The sequence below is a fragment of the Dermacentor albipictus genome, chromosome 2 (assembly GCF_038994185.2).
Source record: "Dermacentor albipictus isolate Rhodes 1998 colony chromosome 2, USDA_Dalb.pri_finalv2, whole genome shotgun sequence".
In the NCBI taxonomy this organism is placed as follows: domain Eukaryota; kingdom Metazoa; phylum Arthropoda; class Arachnida; order Ixodida; family Ixodidae; genus Dermacentor; species Dermacentor albipictus.
The window spans coordinates 68598951-68619273 of NC_091822.1; the positions used below are offsets into that span (position 1 = coordinate 68598951).

Below are 20323 nucleotides of genomic sequence, written 5' to 3' on the forward strand. Positions count from 1 at the left end.
GTAAAGAAACTATTCAATCACATGGTGAGGAATTTGAAGTAGAAATAAATAATTCATTTCGCTGCTCAAGTTCATTTTCATGGGCAAAGTCATTCGGTTCTTAAGGAATGAAGATAGCTGTGTCTACCTCGAATGATTGGCACACATTGGGAACTTTATGTCGTATGTAGTGTTTATTTTTTGTGAGTATTGTGCAGTGGCGAAGACAGAGAAAATGGCCCAAATCAAAGGAACGAATGTCAAACCAGGGCTAAGTTCAGGTAGGTAAGTAGCACTGAGGAAAGGAAGAAGGGAGAATACATTAAAAGGAAGCTTTAGCTCGGGTGCTCCTATCTAAATACATATAAAAGTAGAATTCCTTTTTCTCAGCAATCGCTGCACCAAATTTGACGAGGTTTGCTGCATTTAAAAGAAAAACAAAGTTAAAATCTAGTGACTGTTGGTTTCGAATTTTTCACTTAGGTTTCGAATTCTTGATAAAAATTGGCAAAAAAACGAAAAGTTTCAGCAAACGAAACTAGAAAGTTTACAACTGTAGCTCAGCAAGAAAAAATTTTATCACAATTCTGTGAATTGCATTTGATACTACATCAAAGCGGACAAAGTTGATATGTTACACATTAATATAAAAAAGTTCAGTAATACATAAATGCGACTTTTGCAGAACCATTCTACACAACGTAACAAATTCACGTAACCTATAAATTGACAAATCGAATTTGTCCGCTTTGAGTGATCGAATGAATACCGGTTACAAAATTACAAAACTGCAATATTTGTTCTTGATGCAGAGCTGTTAGTTTATAAACTACGTGCGTCTAAAATGTTTTCTTTTACAGAATTGAGGACCTAACTGTCAATTCCGCTTCCAACCGTCACTAGAATTTAACTTCGTCTCAAATGCAACAAATTTCATCAAAATCTGTCGAGGAGTTATATAAGAAGAGCGTTTTTGCATTTTACATGTGTTTCAATAGGCCGCATCGGAGTTGGGCCCGAGCTAAAGCTTCCTCTTAAGAGAATGGCACAGAACAGAGAACATTATTGAGGTCCATCGGAACGTGCACTAGCACGTAGCGGGCCGCTGCCACGACAGGACAGAAAGGCCTAGCCTTTCCACCATGGCGCGGTCCCGTTGGACTGCCTATAGTTGAGCTTCAAAATCGGGACTGCGTAGCGCAGCCTCCCACTTGGACGACGTAACGTCTTCGTCGGCCCGTAAGGCGGGGCACTGCTAGAGCATGTATTTTAAGTTGGCAAAATCTTAGCAAAGCGCGCAAGTGTTTGATGTTTGAATTACGGCATAGACCGGGTAAAAACGTGAATAATGTGGGTTAACCCAGGGGATCGATTTTTATTAGACATATCATAAGAAGCCAACCACCACTGACACCAAGGACAGCATAGGGGAAATTATTTGTGCTTAATAAATGAAATACAGAAACAATAAATTAATGGAAATGAGAGCGCATGAGAAAACAACTTGTCCCTGAATGTGGGATCGTTCCCCACCTGCGGCAAGTTGTATTTGTGGATTGTGCATTGTGGAATGCATTGTGGAAGGAAGGATAAACGAAGCATCATTGTCTGGAGCACGATAGCAAGCGCAGATTACTGTCGGCGGAAATGAGGCTTTAGAACAGGTGAATAATATTTCGATGGGAGAGTCAATAACATGAAATTTCAGGCTGCGGTGTGTTGCTATGAGAACGCCACCGCCTCGTTGACCCATGCGATCGCAGCGCAAGACATCACAGTTGCGGAATGCGGTCTGTACTTCGCTATCCGTTATGTTCTCATTTAACCAGGTATCTGTTAGTACGACTACATTGCTTTCGGTGGTGTTGATTAGGCTAGATAGAGCATCGCGTTTAGGCAGGAGGCTTCTAATGTTAGTGTAAAGGACTGAGAGCAAGTTGGGAGTGTTTTTTGGGTGTGTTTTGATGATAGCAACGGCGTTCGAGGTAACACTGATTGCGATACGTGATCGATTGTGTACGTCATGGTACCGATTGCCATCCGGTAATGTCGAAGGGTAAATTTTTTGTTGTTGACTTTTAGCGTAATCTATGAGGTTTTTACGGCCAATACGAGTGTTACGGGAGTAGTCTTCCGATACGCTGTGAATTGTACCCGTAAAGTGTTTTGTGTTTGAAAGAACCTGTTCCTTGGTTTTGACGTGCGCGAACTCTACAATAATAGGGCTGTTCTTTTCAGTATTGAAATTACCAAGCTGGTGGGTCCGTTTTATGTCCAAAGGTTGGATTGTGAGATTTAGCTCGGATTTGCAAATATCTATAATAAGATTCTCGGATTCGGCCCAGGTTTCGCGGTCAGTATCCTTCCCACCAAAGCATACGAAATTGGAACGACGGGCCCTGTCCTCGCTGTCGTCTAGCCCATGCACAAGGTCAGACAGTTTGTTTGCGTTTTCTTGGACGAGGCACTGGACGTCGTTAACTTGGGCTTTAAGGGGGTCTAGTGAGGCGCATTCTTCTTCAATTTTTGTTAGTCTTGATTTTATCTCCTTAAACGCTTTCTCTTGTTGAGCCAGTCTTGCGTGAATTGATTTCATGTTGTTTAGAAGGGTTGATTGCCCGTTTTTTAGCTCGTCCAATGCCTCAAGCAATTCATTGTGCGAATCTGTCTTGCCTGAGCGGCTGTTAGATCCAGGTCCAGGATCTAGTTCAATGTCCCCACATAGCAACAGAAGGCGAAAAATGACATGTGCGCAGTCGCTTGCAATGGCAATACAACAAAGTGGACTCGGCAGCACTATCAAATCAGCGTAACGTGTGCGCTTCGCAAAAAGAGGGTAAGGATTGTTTACCTGCACGGAATAAAGGCGAGTCATTTTGACGTAACTGTCGTTGGAAGTACTGCGAAGTCCACTGAAGGGGGTGTTGATTCCGGGGGGCTTTATACGTGGTGATGGCGATGAAGATTGGGAAGCTGATAGTTCTGGGAGCACGAAAGGCAAGCTGAATGGCGATTCCGGGTGTGGCCCTGCGGGGCAGGAACGTCGGTCGTTCGGTAGATCGTAGGCCACTGCAGGGCGGTGCGGCTGGAACCGTGCTTCCGCTATGGTGGCAGGATTCCAGGACCGTGAAGTTCCGGCGCTCGGGACAGCAGCACGGCAGGTGTAGGAACCGGGCGTCCATGAACAGGCAAGGAAGAGCAGCTGCACGAAATAAAGGCGAGTCATTTTGACGTGACTGTCTTTGGAAGTACTGCCGAGTCCACTGTCCAACAGTGGGCTGGGATCTGTTCCTGTGGGCCAAGGATGTCGGGTACGCCCGCTGCTAGGCTCGGAATTCATGTACGGGGCACACCCGCACGCCAGCAGCACGGCCCCGCGCCCCGGATGCCGTCGCCATAGTATACACGGCGATGCGGGTACCAGCGCTAACTCTGGAACCTTCAGCGAGTCAGGTGTAAAAGCCGACTCGCTTGACCTGCAGAGCAGATTTTCGACGATCGTCGAATCTGCTCGCCGCTGTCGCTGTGCTTGAGTTAAAAATTTAAGTGGTTTTTACCTGCCAAAATCCCGATTTGATCATGAGGTATACCGTAATAGGGGACTACGGAAATTCGGGCTCTATGTGGTTCTTTAACATGCACCTAAATCTAAGTACACTATACTGTCCGAGTGCGACTTGTTTTGCAACACTTCGCTCTGCTTGCAACGTGCCGCACGAGACAGATTGTCCGCGCCACGAAATAAATCATGTAATAAAATCACGAAATAAAATTATGTAAAGAGCTGCACTAAAATTCAGCGCGAGGGAGTATCGTAATAGTCGTTCAAATTTTTGCTTCCTTGTTTATTTATTCACTAATTCGAAAGCGTTACATGGCTCATAAGGTGGAAAAATCGGAGTCCGGCGTTGGCGTAACTACACGGTGGTACGAAAGGGCTACGAACCCTCATCCTTTGATGGCAGTCGAACACACGTCCTCTGCTATTAAGGCGACTATAGTGAAGGCACAGTTAATTACGTAAAAGTTAATTAAGGCAGCAGAACTGAAGATCTTTAGCCGGAGTCGAACTCACGACCTTTGGTGCTAATTGAGGCGAAGCTAATCAACATACAGTGAATTCAGCCGAAGTTAATTAAGGCACTCGCACCCACGAACTTTGGTGAGACTTGAACCCTCATCCTTTGGTGGAATTGGAGCCCCCGTCCATTGGTGGCAATGGAACACACGACCTCTCGTGTTCATTAAGGTACAACTACTAAGATATAGTCATTAAGGCATTGAGCCCATGACTTCTCATGCGAGTCAGACCCACCACCTGTGATGTTAAGACATAATTATTTGATGCATTTGAACCCTCGACATTTGGTATTAATTAGCACAAAGATAATTAAAGCACAGTTATTTCAGATATAGTTAGTTATGATACTCAGACCCAGGACCTCTACTGAGAGCCGTACGCTCGACCTCACGTGGCAGTTGAGCCCACTACTTTTGGTGATAGTAAGGTGAAGGTAATTGGTTCTGCAGGCGTGAGTATTTTTCTGAGTATTTTGCGAAGGCCGGCACAAATTACAGATATCCGCGCACCTGTGTCGACGAGGGACTTCACTGGGACTCCACCCAACTCCACGTCTAATATAATTCCGAGGCCAGGCAATGTGATCAGAGGATATGCAAGCCGGGTATGCCGGGTCGTTGATGCAGCGTCACCTCCAGGAGCTGCACCGACTACATTTTCTGTGGCACGAACGCGAGGGAAGAATACCGGCAGGCCTGCGGTGAACGAGACTGAAGACTTTGGGGCAATGGTGACCAGCTGGTTCGGAACGTCGTAATTATGTTGTCGGTATTCGTAGATGAATGACGCACAAAGAAACGGGGAACACATTGATCTGGATGGTCGGATGAGGAGCTCCACCTAGATGACCAACCACTGCGGCAATGACGAGCTATATGCCCAACACGTGAGCAATTGAAACAAATCTGCCTATTGTCCGGCGGCGAGTTGGAACCGCTTAAAACGGCGAAGCAGTGGTTGGCCGGGGCCGGTCCTGACTAACAGTGGCATCGCGAATGGGGCAAGGAGACAGGAGACCTAAGTTTGCTCTCTTGTCTGACAACGGCCTGTATAGGCGATACAGAACTTGGGTTGTCTCGGCAATGCTGACGAGGAACGGCGACAGACATGGCTTCGAACTCGGGACGAATTAACCGCGTCAAATGTTCTTGTGCAGACAGATGATTTCCACGTGGGCGTTCTTCACACGAAGACGTCAAAGTTGCATTTGGTAGCACCTTGATGTGCTGCGTAATGCGGCGACTCTTCTCCAGTTCGAAAGTGCAGCACTCTTCGTTGATCGCTTCTACCGAGTCATAATTCTTGCAGATAAGCAGATTGAATGCGTCAGCTGCTATGCCCTTCAGGATGTGGCCATCTTGTCGGTCTCGTTCATGTCCTTGTAAGCTTTACGACAGAGCGCGAGGACATCTTGAATATATGCCACGTAAGATTCTGTTGACGTTTGCGCACGGCTCGATAGATCCTTCTTCGCCGCCAGCTGACGGCCAAAGAGCTTTCCAAAGAGGTCTAGAAGCTTCTGCTTACAGACGTCTCAAGGCATTATGTCGTGTTCGTGTGTCTCGCACCATGCTAGCGCAGTGTCTCGGAGGTAGAATATCATATTCTCTTGCATTAACGTTCGGTACCACTGATTATTTTATTATTTTCGTTTACACGCTCGTACCAGGAAATCCAGTCTTTAATATCCGAACAATCAATACCATAGAAGGTCCCTGGGTCTCGCGGCTGGCACAACACGACGGAGCTGAGAGTCTGCGGCACTGGAGGTGGGCGGTTGGTCATTGCGGCACTTCGGCTATCGATCATCGTGTCAGGGCTCACGCAGGGACAGCTGCGGAGCTCCGCGTTAGTACCCCACACCTCCACCAAAATGAGGCGTGGCGGAGATAAGCACGAATGTTGTTTATTTAAGGGTGCTGAAGCACCAGCTGGCCCTAGAACATGGCCGCTGAAACGACCTAACAACAATGCTCCTTTGTCATCGTCTCTTGTTTGTACGGCCTGTTCTGCATCACGACAATATTATCAACGCCGACTCGGAGGCCAACATTTTAGGGATCCATCGGTGTCGTCATGTTAGAAATCTTGTATTTTGTGTTGACTGATATTGAAGGCATAACCACCGCCCCGGTGCACATGGTAGAAGTGGTGGAACCAACAGTCTGTACCTTGTTTTGTCGGAAGTAGGAAGCATGCAGGTAGTTCCCCCGCAGGGGCGTCTGCGTGAGCAGGCGTTTGGTGTGTTGCGACACCACGGACCCGAGCACATGAGGGTTGGACCCTCCCGCGTGTAGCCGTGCGCGGCTTAGCCGTGTCTGGGGAAAAGGGGATCCTGGGGGTTGAGCTGAGGCTGGGTGTTTGGACCTTTAAGGCCCCCCGGCGGAGGCAACACACCCCTTTGGCCTCTGCTTCACATAGACAACACCCCCGGACTGACCCACCCGGGGGAAATCGGTAGTTGCCTTTTCCTGTCTCTCTCTCCCTACAACCTTCGTCTTTTCCTTACTTTCCGCCTTTCCTGTCTCCTTCTCATTTCTTTATTACTTCCGACCTTCCTGGCAGCAAGGGTTAACCTTGTGTGAGTAGCCAACCTTGGTTATATCATATTGGGTTATAGCGGCAACGTACAGCTGGCGTTAGCAGGCCCTGTTTTTCAGACCCTGCAGCGTCCCCTTGTTGGACTCCATGGTGGGTGGCTGGCGTTGCTGCCGAAAACTACACGTCCACACATGGCTACTTCCTTCCCTCCACTACTTGATCGCCCTCACAAAAGAGGGCGCACCGATGAAGTCTTTCAATTTTTTGGCCGCCAAAAAGAATCGTTCCCGCGTTTCCATGTTATCCATTCCGCAAAACCAGATAAACCAGTAAGAACTATCTCACCCTTCCTTGTTTCGAAGTCATTAACTGAAGCCTTTGGTCCTGGATATAAGGCGTCGAGGATGGCAAGCGGTGATCTCCTCTTGGAGCTCCGCGATCAAAAACAATATGAAAAATTGTCAACATTAGTGTCATTTGGGGAAACCCAAATAATTATAACCCCGCACCGCACGATGAACACCACCCGTGGTGTTGTCTCTGATGATGACTTGATGGAGCTCACTGAGACTGAACTCTTGGAGGGCTTCAGTGACCAGAATGTTGTAATGTTAAACGAATTAAGATGAGGCGAGATGGAAAAGAGATCAAGACGAAACACCTGATACTCACTTTCGGCTCAAGTGTCCTTCCCGAGTCCATCGAGGCTGCTTATATCAAACTTCGTGTTCGGCCATACGTTCCCAATCCTCTCAGATGCTTTAAGTGCCAACGTTTCAGCCACAGTTCACAGAACTGTCGAGGCCGGCTGACTTGTGCCAAGTGTAGTGACAATGAACATTCCTCCGAAACGTGCCAGAACACTCCACATTGTGTCAACTGTGATGGCGAGCATGCCGCATACTCACGCGCCTGCCCGTCCTGGAAAAGAGAAAAGGAAATCGTTAACATCAAAGTCAAGGAAAACATATCTTTTAAGGAGGCACGTAGGCGGGTGTCATACCTGTCTAAGAGCAGCTTTGCCGATGTGGCGCGTAAGGGGGCAGAGTCACAACGGCGTCCGGCGCCTGTCCGACCCACAAACAGTGAGTCGGCAGTTACGCCGTCTGCCCCCACGGTGGTTGCAGCTAGCGCTGCTCCGCCAACCGAGCAGAAGGGACCTTCTACCCCGAAGTTGGGCGCAGCTGAGGCTGCTCCAACCACCCCGGCCCCTTCCAGCGCTGGCAACAGCCGGCGCAGCCAAATTCCCCAGGGAGCCCCATTGACCTCCGGGCCGGTGGGTGCAGCGGTCTTGCCCTCCAAGGCGGGACTCTCCCTGATAACTTCTCGCTCGCAAGAGCACGTGTCCGGCGCCTCACAAGAGGCAATGGACACAACACCTATCCTCAAGGCGCCCCAAGCGCCTAAGGAGCGGCGAGGATCCCTCGAACGCTCCAGAAAGGGCAGAACTCCCGTTACAGGGCCTCGAAAGGGCTCTGTAATTTAATCTCTGTAATTTTGATAATCACTACTTTTGTACACACAGCACCTACTGACCTCCAATATGGATACACAAATAATTCAATGGAACATCAGAGGTCTTCTTAGTAACCTTGATGATCTGCAAGAGCTTATCCAAAAACACAATCCACTAGTGCTGTGTCTACAGGAAACACACCTAAAACCACAACATTCAAACTTTCTCCGGCCGTATATTAAGTTTCGCAAAGATCGCGATGATGCTGTCGTATCATCAGGCGGCGTTGCCATTTTGATTCATAAAAGTGTTTCCTGTCAGCGTTTACAGCTACAAACGCCCCTTGAAGCAGTGGCGGTTCGAGCTGTTCTTCTGGATAAACTCGTCACCATTTGCTCGATCTACGTACCCCCACACTACAAATTAAACAAACATGAATTTCAGTCATTTATAGACGAGTTGCCAGAACCCTATGTTGTTCTGGGCGATTTCAATGCGCACAGCTCCCTGTGGGGCGACTCTCGTACAGACGTGCGAGGTCGTCTTGTTGAACACTTCCTTTTTTATTCAGGTGCGTGCTTGCTGAATAAGAAGGAACCCACATATTACTCCCTAGCAAACAGAACCTTTTCTTCAATAGATCTTACCATAGTTTCCCCGTCCATACTGCCCGAACTCGAATGGGAAGTCACGAACAATCCTTACGGGAGCGACCACTTCCCTATACTGATAAGAACATCTAAAGAAAACGAATATCCTCCGCAAACTCCTAGGTGGAAGATAGACACAGCTGACTGGGAGAAATTTCGAACTCTCACTAACATCTCATGGACCGACATGTCTTCTCTAGAAATTGATGCTGCTGTGGAGTATCTTACATTATTCATAATAGATGCCGCATCAAAATGCATATCCGAAGCGAGTGGTCTGGCATGCAAACGACGTGTACCGTGGTGGAACAGCGAATGTAGGATCGCCCGTAAGAATCAGAACAAGGCGTGGGGGTTGCTACGCGCTTCTCCCACTGCAGAGAATCTTATGAACTTTAAGAAAACTAAATCCCAAGGCAGGCGAACCCGCCGACAGGCCAGAAGAGAAAGCTGGCACAAGTTCTTATCGCGTAATAACTCGTTTAGGGATGAGTCCAAAGCCTGGAACAGAGTTAATAGGATTAGAGGGCGGGAAACACATTCACTCCCCCTGCTAAACACACAGGGCGATACACTGCAAGACCAGGCAGACTCACTTGGGGAATATTTTGAGAGCGTTTCAAGTCAAACAAATTATACACAATCCTTCCTCAAATACAAACAAACAGAAGAACGTAAGCCATTAACAAGAAAAGGTCGAGAGAATGAGCCTTACAACCTTCCTTTTTGTATTGCCGAATTGAGAGCTGCCTTGAGCGCTTGCAACGGCTCCGCACCAGGATCTGATAGAATCATGTATGAAATGCTCAAACACTTACACAATGACACGCAGGTTACACTACTCACACTTTTCAACACCATTTGGGATGCAGGGTGCCTTGCAGCTGCATGGAAGGAAGCCATTGTGATCCCTGTTTTGAAACAAGGCAAGGACCCTTCCTCAGTGGCAAGTTACCGCCCGATAGCCCTCACAAGTTGCATTTGTAAGGTGTTCGAAAAAATGATAAATCGGCGACTCATCTTTTTCCTTGAACAGAGCAAAATTCTTGATCCTTATCAGTGCGGCTTCCGAGAAGGACGCTCCACAACTGACCACCTTGTACGTGTAGAAGCAAATATCCGGGACGCATTTGTGCACAAACAATTCTTCTTATCCATATTCCTCGATATGGAGAAGGCGTACGATACGACGTGGCGTTACGGAATCTTAAGAGACTTGTCAGAAATGGGCATCCACGGTAATATGTATAATATAATAGAAAGCTATCTGTCAAATCGTACCTTCCGAGTAAAAGTCGGCAATGCACTTTCACGCCCTTTTACGCAAGAAACGGGTGTACCCCAAGGAGGCGTGCTCAGCTGCACGCTCTTTATCGTGAAGATGAACACGCTTCGTGCTTCATTACCACCCGCCATCTTTTACTCTGTCTACGTTGACGACACTCAAATAGCTTTCAAATCTTGTAACCTCGCAGTCTGCGAGAGACAGGTACAGCATGGCCTGAACAAAGTCTCAGTGTGGGCAGACAAGAATGGATTTAAGATCAATCCTAACAAAAGCTCTTGCGTTCTTTTTACAAGAAAGAGAGGCCTGGTTCCGGATCCTTCCTTAGAACTGTGTGGACAACGAATACCTATCAGCAAAGAGCACAAATTCCTAGGTATCATACTTGACTACAGACTCACTTTCATCTCCAACATTAAACATCTTAGAGAAAAATGTCTGAAAACAATAAATATAATGAAACTTCTATCCCAGACTACGTGGGGTAGTGACAGAAAGTGTTTAATGAATCTATATAAAAGCCTCATTCGATCGCGACTAGACTATGGTGCCGTGATTTATCACTCTGCCGCCCCGAGCGCACTAAAGATGCTAGACCCAGTGCACCATCTAGGAATCCGACTGGCCACTGGTGCTTTCAGAGCGAGTCCCATACAAAGTCTATATGTAGAATCAAATGAATGGTCTCTCCACCTACAGAGATTATACATTAGCTTTTCGTATTTCCTTAAAATACGCTCCAATCCTGAACATCCATGTTTTCATAACGTTACTGATATGACGTGCGCTACACTTTTCAGCAATCGTCCCTCCATAAGACAGCCTTTCTCGCTGCGTGTGAAGGAGCTTAGCGAGGAAATGCATGTCCCACTCCTCGAGCATCGATTAATGCACCTAACCAAGCTCTTACCTCCTTGGGAGTGGCAGGTGATACAGTGTGACAGATCCTTTATAAAAGTTACAAAGCACGCTCCTGAGGCCGAACTCCGAATGCATTTCCTAGAGCTCCAGCACAAGCACTCATGCGCAGAGTTTTACACAGATGCTTCGAAGTCAAATGCCGGGGTATCTTATGCAGCCGTCGGCCCATCGGTTTGGGAATCCGATGTACTGCATTCGGAAACAAGTATCTTTACGGCCGAGGCCTATGCATTACTCTCTGCTGTAAAGCACGTAAGAAAATCGAAACTTCCAAAAGCAGCGATCTATACAGACTCTCTCAGCGTCGTGAAGGTCTTAATGTCACTCAGCAAACATAAAAATCCCGTATTTAATCAACTATATTCGGTCTTGTGCAAAGCGTACTCAACTAACCAGAACATCATAATATGCTGGGTCCCTGGCCATAGGGGAATCAAAGGTAACGTTCTGGCGGACGAGATGGCCACGTCAATCACATTGCAAGCTGTTAACCCTACCGTTGCAGTGCCTGTCACAGATCTGAGGCCTTTCTTGCGAAGGAGGCTGCGAGATCACTGGCAACACATGTGGGATGCGGAAACGGATAATAAGCTCCACCTGATAAAACCACAGTTAGGATTTTGGCCGTCTACTACAAAATCGCGCCGAACGGATGTCCTATTCTGTCGTCTCAGAATAGGACACACGTTTGGCACCCATAATTTCCTACTCACCGGAAGTGAGCCTCCAGCCTGTGGGAGATGCGGAGAGAGGCTGACCGTCCTCCATGTCCTCCTGGAGTGTCGGAAAGCCGAATCTAACAGAAAGAAACATTTTCCGTTAGCATACCGGCAGCATATTCCCCTTCATCCTGTAATGTTACTCGGCCCAGAACCACTCTTCGACACTAATGCAGTCCTAAGTTATCTGAAAGATGTTGTGTTGCATGTTGTTAGCCCAACATGTTCGTAGCGTCTCCTCTCTTCAGAGGATGGCGCTGCGATACTTTTTTCGTGTAGCACGTGCCTCTAGGCCCTTGTGTTTCAAGGGCTCTGGCGAGGCAACAGTGCTCCAGGCATTTTTACCATCTCATATATTTTCTATTCTGCATCATTCTTTTGCGATGGATTTTAATGTTCGTAGTATTCGTCATCTGTCATCGCCATAATTTTATAACAAGTTAATTTTACGCACTTTACAGCGAATATTTTTAGGCCACTTTACAGCCAAGTTACATGTTCCATAATACATCGTCAACATTACCACTTGTAATGGCGCTCTTTGGCCAAACCTGGCCCTTGCGCCACAAAAAACCACACATCATCATCATCATCATCATGCAGGTAGTTCACAGTTGCTTTACTGGTGAGTGATTCTTTGGATGCCTTTATACTACGTCGGAGAGGCGTCCTGCAGTAATCGTAGGTGCCACAAGGCTGATGACCGACACCCTGAGGGTGTGAAACCCGCGTAAGAACTGATGCGGAAAGTGCTGATGACGGTGGAGAATAACGCCTGCAGTCGTCATTCGGGCGCACAAACACGATGGTATAAATCAATCCCCGAAACATGACGAAAATCCACACTCAGCGCATCTGTGGCAATAGTCTTGGCTAAAGTGCGCTGTCTAGAGCTACGACAATTGTTCTAGCTATGCAAGCGCACCGCGGAATGCCGATGAAAACGCGGCGGGCCTCTTGCAGGCTCTGAAGTGCTCAGTAATTTGACTTGCAGGTATTGGACTGCAAGGAATGGGGTAGAGGGGAAATTCAATGAAACGCGCCTTGTACAGCTTTAGCGTGAAGCTCACTGGTGATGCCCATCTCTTACCTGCACAGAATTTGACAGCGTGAACCGAAATTCTACAGAACCCAATTTAAACTGCGGGTCAGAATGAAAAGCGGAGCAGAACGTTTGCCGTAGGTGGCGAGGCGCTACTAAGAGCCATTTGCGGCCGTCATTGTGGTAGTTGCGGTGGTATAAAAGTCCGTCCCGGATTGTGAAATGCTGCGCCTGTCGGCACAGCGCTCGATGTGCCGAAGTTGCCGGAGGATTTGACAAAAGTCGAACATCATGACGATCCATGGGTCTTTTTGTTGCTCCGATGCCATGTCCAGGATGTCAAGTAGTGAGATGTCATGTCTGTCGGTAGAAGTGCTGCTGTCTGAAGTAACTGGGGAGAGCGAGAGGGCATCGGCGTCGGCGTGTTTGCGTCCAGAGCAATGGACGACACAGATATCATATTCCTGGATTCGGAGGGCCCACCGAGCGAGGTGGCCCGACGGGTCTTTTAGGTTGGACAACCAGCAAAGAGGATGATGATCCGTCACCACATCAAAACGTCGACCGTAGAAATATGGACTAAATTTTTTAACAGCCCATACGAAAGCCAGGCACGCTTTTTCTGTTACTGAGTAAGTGGCCTCAAGTTTCGTGAGGGCACGACTGGCATAGGCGACTACGTATTCGGCATTAGTGTTCTTGCGTTGTGCGAGCACGGCACCAAGGCCGACACCAATGGCGTCCGTGTGAAGTTCTCTAGGTGCGCTCGGATCAAAATGGCGCAAGATTGGCCGAGACCTCAGTAGGTGACGAAGATTAGTAAAGGCATCATCAAAGGTTTCCGACCAAGCAGAAACTTCATTGTCGCCTTGGAGAAGTAGGTTTAGTGGTGCGATCACAGTAGCAAAATTGCGAACAAAACGTCGAAAATAAGAGCATAGGCCAATAAAGCTGCGTAGTGCTTTGAAGTTAGTGGGCTTTGGAAATTTGGATACGGCGCGATGTTTAGCAGGATCAGGAAGAATGCCTTGTTTGGAGACAACGTGGCCTAATATAGTCAGTTTTCGAGCTGCAAACCGGCACTTTAAGTTAAGCTGGAGACCAGCATTCCGGAGACAGGTCAAGACTTGATGTAAACGTCGAAGATGGGTCAGGAGAAATCAGGAGAAAAGACGACAACGTCGTCGAGGTAGCAGAGGCAAGTATGCCACTTCAGGCCGCGTAGGATGCCGTCCATCATGCGTTCGAAGGTGGCGGGCGCGTTGCACAGACCGAACGGCATTACAGTGAATTCATACAAGCCGTCTGGTGTTACAAACGCGGTTTTCGAACAGTCAGCGTCAGCCATGGGCACCTGCCAGTAGCCAGAGCGGAGATCTAAGGAGGAAAAAAATTGCGCTCCTTGGAAACGGTCAAGTGCGTCGTCGATACGTGGCAACGGGTATACATCCTTCCGGGTAATCTTCTTAAGCCTTCGATAATCGACGCAAAATCGTACGGTGCCGTCTTTCTTTATAGCTAGGATGACTGGTGATGCCCAAGGACTACTAGAATGCTGGACGACACCGCGATTGAGCATATCGTTCACCTGGTCATTGATAACGCGTCTTTCAGTCACCGATACTCGTTAGGGACGCTGTCGAATTGGTGCATAGCTCCCAGTGTCGATAGTGTGTGAAACAGTCACAGTCAAACAGCCGAGTGGTGTTGCTTGGCAGTCAAAGACGAAGAGAAGCCTCGGAGCAAGCGAAGACTTTCGTCGCGCTGCGTCGTCGTAAGATCACTGGCAATAGCTGGCGTAAAAGAACGCGGCAGTGACTGAGGAGGCGATGCCTCGAGAGCAGCAAGATAAGTGGAGTCGTCCATCGTGTCAAATATTGAAGATGTGGTCAGTGGCTCTACTCTGCCAAGGCTTTCACGGCGGCGTAACGTAACTGGTTTAGCCGATGTATTGGATAGGCACATGAGAGAGGCGCCAGCTTTGAACTCGAGGACGTTGAATGGCAGTGGTAGTGAACGGCGGTGAACTAAGAATTCGGACGGAGCGAAGAATACTGTGCCGTCATCTACAGATTCGCAAGAGATACTGACAAGAGTGGAAGACCAGGCAGGTATAACGGTGTCGTCTGAAACAGCGACTTTGCGACAATGGTCCTTATGGTTAGTGATAATATCGGTCGAAAACTGAAACAGCTCGATTTCAGCGCGGGCGCAGTCCATGATCGCATGATGTGGGGAGAGAAAGTCCCAACCTAATATGATGTCGTGTGAACATGCTGTCAACACGATGAATTCTATATTATAGAGGACCTCCTGAATTACGACGCGAGCAGTGCAAGCGCTGGATGGCTCGACGTGCTGACATTACCGGCACGGTTACTCGCCGCACGCAGTTGGCCGTTCCCGGGCTGCAGTGAGGCGTTCGTGTTGTCCACTTCTCATGTGTCCGTGTCCCCACGCCTTACCCCTCCTTTACATTAAGAACGGATTTCTATATGCCTGTAACTCCGTCATAGTGGAGGCTATGCTCGGTCGCTCGGCTCAGCAGGCTCCGTAATCGGCATTTCATCGCTACTCATCATACGTCACGCTTTTGTGCTAGTGTGCTATGACGTCAATATTTTGATTCTTCCGCTGTGACGTCAGAACTGCCGCGCTAGCGATGGGTCTCGACCACGACAAGGAGCTTTTAATTACTTTTTGGGAGTGAATCAAAATTATTTTGAAATATTTGCAGCATCCAGTACCTCATTGTGGGTGTGCTTGCATACGGAAGCAGCCTACAACATGCTTTCTTTAGCCACAAAATTTGGTGTCCCAACCCGTTTAACGCCTGCTTCACCGCTGCCGCGGGTCAGTACGGCATTGTACTATCTTCGGGATCTTGTTCTACACGATGTTGCAAATGGGTCGCAAGCCCCAAGGGAAGCGTTGGCCTGGCGGCCTGGGGCACAGCTGGAAGCATCCGAAAGTCCTGGCAAAGGATGAGTCCACTGCTAACAGAACAACTTGTTTATTTTAGCATCGCAAAAGAGCGGCGGTCAGGTCGACCGAAGTGGAGAGACGGGAGACGATGTTACTCGATGGAAGAAATCGAAGCCTCTCTTGGCGTCCGGGGGCAGCTGCTTTTATACTCTCGGAGTCGAGGGCAAGGAGGAACAGCTCGGGATAGGGCGCACGTGACGGCGGCGCACGGACACGTTCAGACGAGTAGTGACGCATCCACCGGGCCGGCGCCGGTCAGACCTCCTCGCTTTACAGTTGGGGAGCTCCTCTCCCTGGCTGCCGCTCTTTGATAAGCGTGGGCACCAACATACACACACACACACACGCACACACGAAGACACGTGGCATTGAAACATGCCTGGACGCGCATGGCAGGAGGCGTTCCCGCAGCGCTGAAAGGGCCAAAATGTCCGCCGCCTTCAACGAAGCCACGGCGTCCATTGCATCCGCGCCGGCTATACCGCGCGTCGGTTTCTATGCAAGAGGGGTGAACTACATCCATTGTAGCTGCGGAATCACGAAGCACTCGGCACTCTTTCCCGTTCACGAATAGGTTTCGCATGTAATGCTCGAGAAGCTTCATGTTCTCTTCAGTGCTGCATAATGACAAAAACACGACTTTTGTTTTTGTTTCTGGACACTGCGCCGAAAAGTGACCCGGCTTCTGGCACGTATAACACACGCGCGCTTGCCTCGTGTCGAACCGCTTTCTGCGTTCGGCTTCGGCTGCCGCCGTCTCCTAACGTTCGGTCGGACTGCTTTCACTCGCATCCGCACTACGTGTGTCCCCGCTTGCTCTCATCGGCGTGAACTTCGGCCTCTCAAACTTGGAGCCAAATTCACCCTTTTGACCGTCCTTAGCTCCGCGAGCCCGACGCGTCACAATCTCCTCGGCTAGCTCGGCGGCTTTAGCCACTGTACTAAAGTCTGGCCTATCCAAGACCCAGTACCGCACGTTCTGAGGTAACCGACTATAAAACTGTTCCAGCCCGAAACACTGCAGAACTTTCTCGTGGTCACCAAACGCTTTCTCTTCTTTGAGCCACTCCTGCATGTTTGACATAAGCCTGTAGGCAAACTCTGTATATGACTCCCTTCTACCTTTCTCCTTTTCCGGAAACTTCCGACGGAACGCCTCCGCTGACAGCCTGTAATTTTTTAGCAGACTCGATTTCACTTTGTCGAAATCCTCTGCCTCCTCTCTCTTCAAGCGAGCGACTACGTCGGCCGCCTCGCCGGGTAACAAAGTGAGCAAGCGCTGTGGCCATGTTTCCCGAGAGAACCCCTGCTTCTCGCACGTTCGCTCAAAGTTAACCAGGAACAAACTAATGTCCTCTCCAAGCTTAAACGGCCGCATCAGGTCAGTCATTTCGAACGATACTCGTTCTCCTGCACCATGTGCCTGACTTCCATTACGAGCGCGTTCCATCTCTATCTCAAGACGCTTCATTTCCAAAGCGTGTTGACGGTCGCGCTCTTCTTTCTCTTTTTGCTCTTTACGTTCGCGCTCTTGTCTTTTTGCCGTCTCACTCTCGTCAGTGGTCTCAAGGCATTCTGACAACTCGTCATCCTCAGCTTCCAATTCAAGAATAGCCCTTAGCAGTTCTGGTTTTCTGAGTTTGTCTGAGACATCCAGACCCAACTCTCTTGCGAGCTCCAGCAATTTCGGTTCGCGCAACGACTTTAAATCCATGGCTGCTCTGAATGCTGCTTTCTCTACTGCCTACTATTGTCTTGCCGCAAACTAACCCGGCAGCAACGACAACCACAATTACCAGCTCTGTTTCTGACACTAACAAAAGCCTGGCAAAACTCAGAAGAAAGTCCCGCACTCACCAAACCTCGCAGCCAAGAATTCAGCACAGTCGTTCCGCTTCAGGCAACCAGTCATCACACAGGGCTCGTTGCACTGCTCTCGGATGGTCGTTGTGCTGCTCAGCATGAAGTGAACCGCATATCTTCGCTGCTGGCCTCCGTTGTCGAGATCTCACCACTGGCAACCAGTTGTTGCATCTTTGTCGCAAGCCCCAAGGGTAGCGTGGGCCTGGCGGCCTGGGGCACAGCGGGAAGCACCCGAAAGTCCTGGCAAAGGATGAGTCCACTGCTAACAGAACAACTTGTTTGTTTTAGCATCGCAAAAGAGCGGCCGGTCAGGTCGACCGAAGTGGAGAGACGGGAGACCATGTTACTCAATGGAAGAAATCGAAGCCTCTCTTGGCGTCCGGGGGCAGCTGCTTTTATACTCTCGGAGTCGAGGGCAAGGAGGAACACTCGGGATAGGGCGCACGTGACGGCGGCGCACGGACACGTTCAGACGAGTAGTGACGCATCCGCCGGGCCGGCGCCGGTCAGACCTCCTCGCTTCACAGTTGGGGAGCTCCTCTGACCGGCTGCCGCGCTTTGACAAGCGTGGGCACCAACATGCACACACACACACACGCACACACGAAGACACGTGGCATTGAAACATGCCTGGACGCGCATGGCAGGAGGCGTTGCAGCAGCGCTGAACGGGCCAAAATGTCGGCCGCTTTGAACGAAGACTCGGCGTCCGTTGCACCCGCGCCGGCTATACCGCGCGTCGTAGGCGCAACCTAACAACGAGGACACGAGAGTGGAGAAAGTAGCCCTTAAGAGGAAGCTATAGCTCGGGTGATTTTATCTAAATATATGTAAAAGGAGAATTCTTTTTTCTCGGCTACCACTGCGCGAAATTTGACAAGGTTTGTGGCATCTTGAACAAAACCGTAAAATCTAGTGGCTCTTGCTTTCGAATTTTCGATTTAAGACATTATTTGTTTATTGAAATTTGGCAAAATCGCAAACATTCGGGAAACGAAACCATCAAGTTTACAGCTCTGTCTTTCTGCAATGAAAAATGATATCGCAATTCTGTGCATTGCATATTACAGCACACCTAAAGCGGACAAAATTATTATATTACACATGAATATAAAAAAAATTGTAATATAGAAACACGGCTTTTGCAGAACCCTTGTACACAACGTAACGAATTCACGTGAGAGATAAATTGACACATCGAATTTGTCCGCTTTGAACGATCTGATGGAGGCCGTGTACAGAAGCGTGATATCTATTCTTGATGCGGCGCTATTCATTTGTAAACTTCGCGCTTCTATCTCATTCGCACTTTCAAATTTCTAAAATTCTTCTAACAACATTCAGGCCCTAAATGGAAAGTCCGCTTCCAAACGTCACTAGAATTTACCTTTCTCTCTAGAATCCTGCAAACTTCAGTAAAATCGTTCCAGGGGTTATCTGAGAAAAGCGTTTAGGCGTTTTACATCGATTTGAATAGGCAGCGCCGGAATTGGGCTCGAGTTAGAACTGCCTCTGAACAGGTTCACTATATATATATATATATATATATATATATATATATATATATATATAAAGAAAATAAATGCCTCAGCCGTCAATACCGCCACCCCAGATTTCGTCACGATAGCACCGTCACCATCGGCACGGCTCCGTGAGCAGCTACCAAGCAGTTCACTTTTGTTATCTTCATCCCCTCTTCATTCCCTCGGCGGCAGCGCATTGTCTTGATGCCAGCGACGCGCTATATCTGCACGATCATTGCGTCATGCATCGATTCTGCGACCAAGCAAGCTTTCGGCGGCACACGTTCGTGCTATATTGATAATAAGAATTTAAACTGCTTGCCTTCGAAACAACAGCGTGAATAAAAATCGAAAGCGGACTGGCCACAAGGAACATGCTCACGGGGCCATAAAATTGATGACAGCATCACAAAAGGCTAGGTGCGGTCAGGTTGACTTTACATGTTTGCAAGTAGTGACTTACAGGCTAGTTGATTCATTATCACAGAAAGAACAGCGCTTCAAGTTCTTAGCACAGTTTGCGTGTGGTGCCTCCTTTGTGTCCCGTCTTGAAGTGCTGTTCTGTGACTTTACATATGTTCTTTTTCTGCATCAGTTACGCCTTCCGAGAGCGTTTACTTAGAAAGTTTTTGTTCGCATGCCTCTTACAGAAGGATGATTAACCAAAAATTTTTCGCTTGGCCGCATAATCTCGAGGACGGGCTCCAAGCTGCTCATTTTCTTTAGCCATGTAAGATCAATTACTGAAAAGGTAATTAACGTAGCTTTGTTAATTATGCACACAATTTCTCAACTTTGCATCCAAAGGTTACAAAGCTGAACAATCGCATGATAAAATGATGTCACCATTGCTTGTATTGGTTTAATAGTTTTGTTTGGAGCAGTTAGAAGCACGCGGCATATTGGTGGTGCGGTAGGCTTCTTATAAAGTAAGTATAAAGTATGGACAGGTTGGCGCAAATGAACTTCATGAGCTTAAGAAGAAGCTTTAGCTCGAGCCCAACTTTGACGCGGCCTATTCATATACATGTAAAACGCAAAAACGTTTTTCTCAGATTACCGGTGGACTAATTATAATAAAATTTGTTGCATTTGACAGAGTAGCTTCAATTCTAGCGACGGTTGCAAGCGGAATATCGATGTAGGGTGTGAATGTTGTGAAAAGAATTCTTAAAAATTCGAAATTTCTAAAATAATAGACGGACGAAGTTTATAAATGAATAGCTCTACATCAAGAACAGATATCGGGGTTCTGTAAACAGCATCCATTAGGTAATT

The 20323-nt window shown here is 48.2% G+C and overlaps 1 protein-coding gene across 1 annotated transcript in view; it reads left to right on the forward strand.

Annotated features, from left to right (window-relative positions):
- Nucleotides 1-2984: 2984 nt before the first annotated feature.
- Nucleotides 2985-20323, forward strand: part of LOC135903197 (putative sodium-dependent multivitamin transporter) — a 198636-nt gene continuing 181297 nt past the window's right edge. The window contains exon 1 of the mRNA XM_070533662.1: nucleotides 2985-3196. The gene's annotated coding sequence lies outside the window, so the exon portion shown is untranslated. The remainder of the gene's footprint in view (nucleotides 3197-20323) is intronic.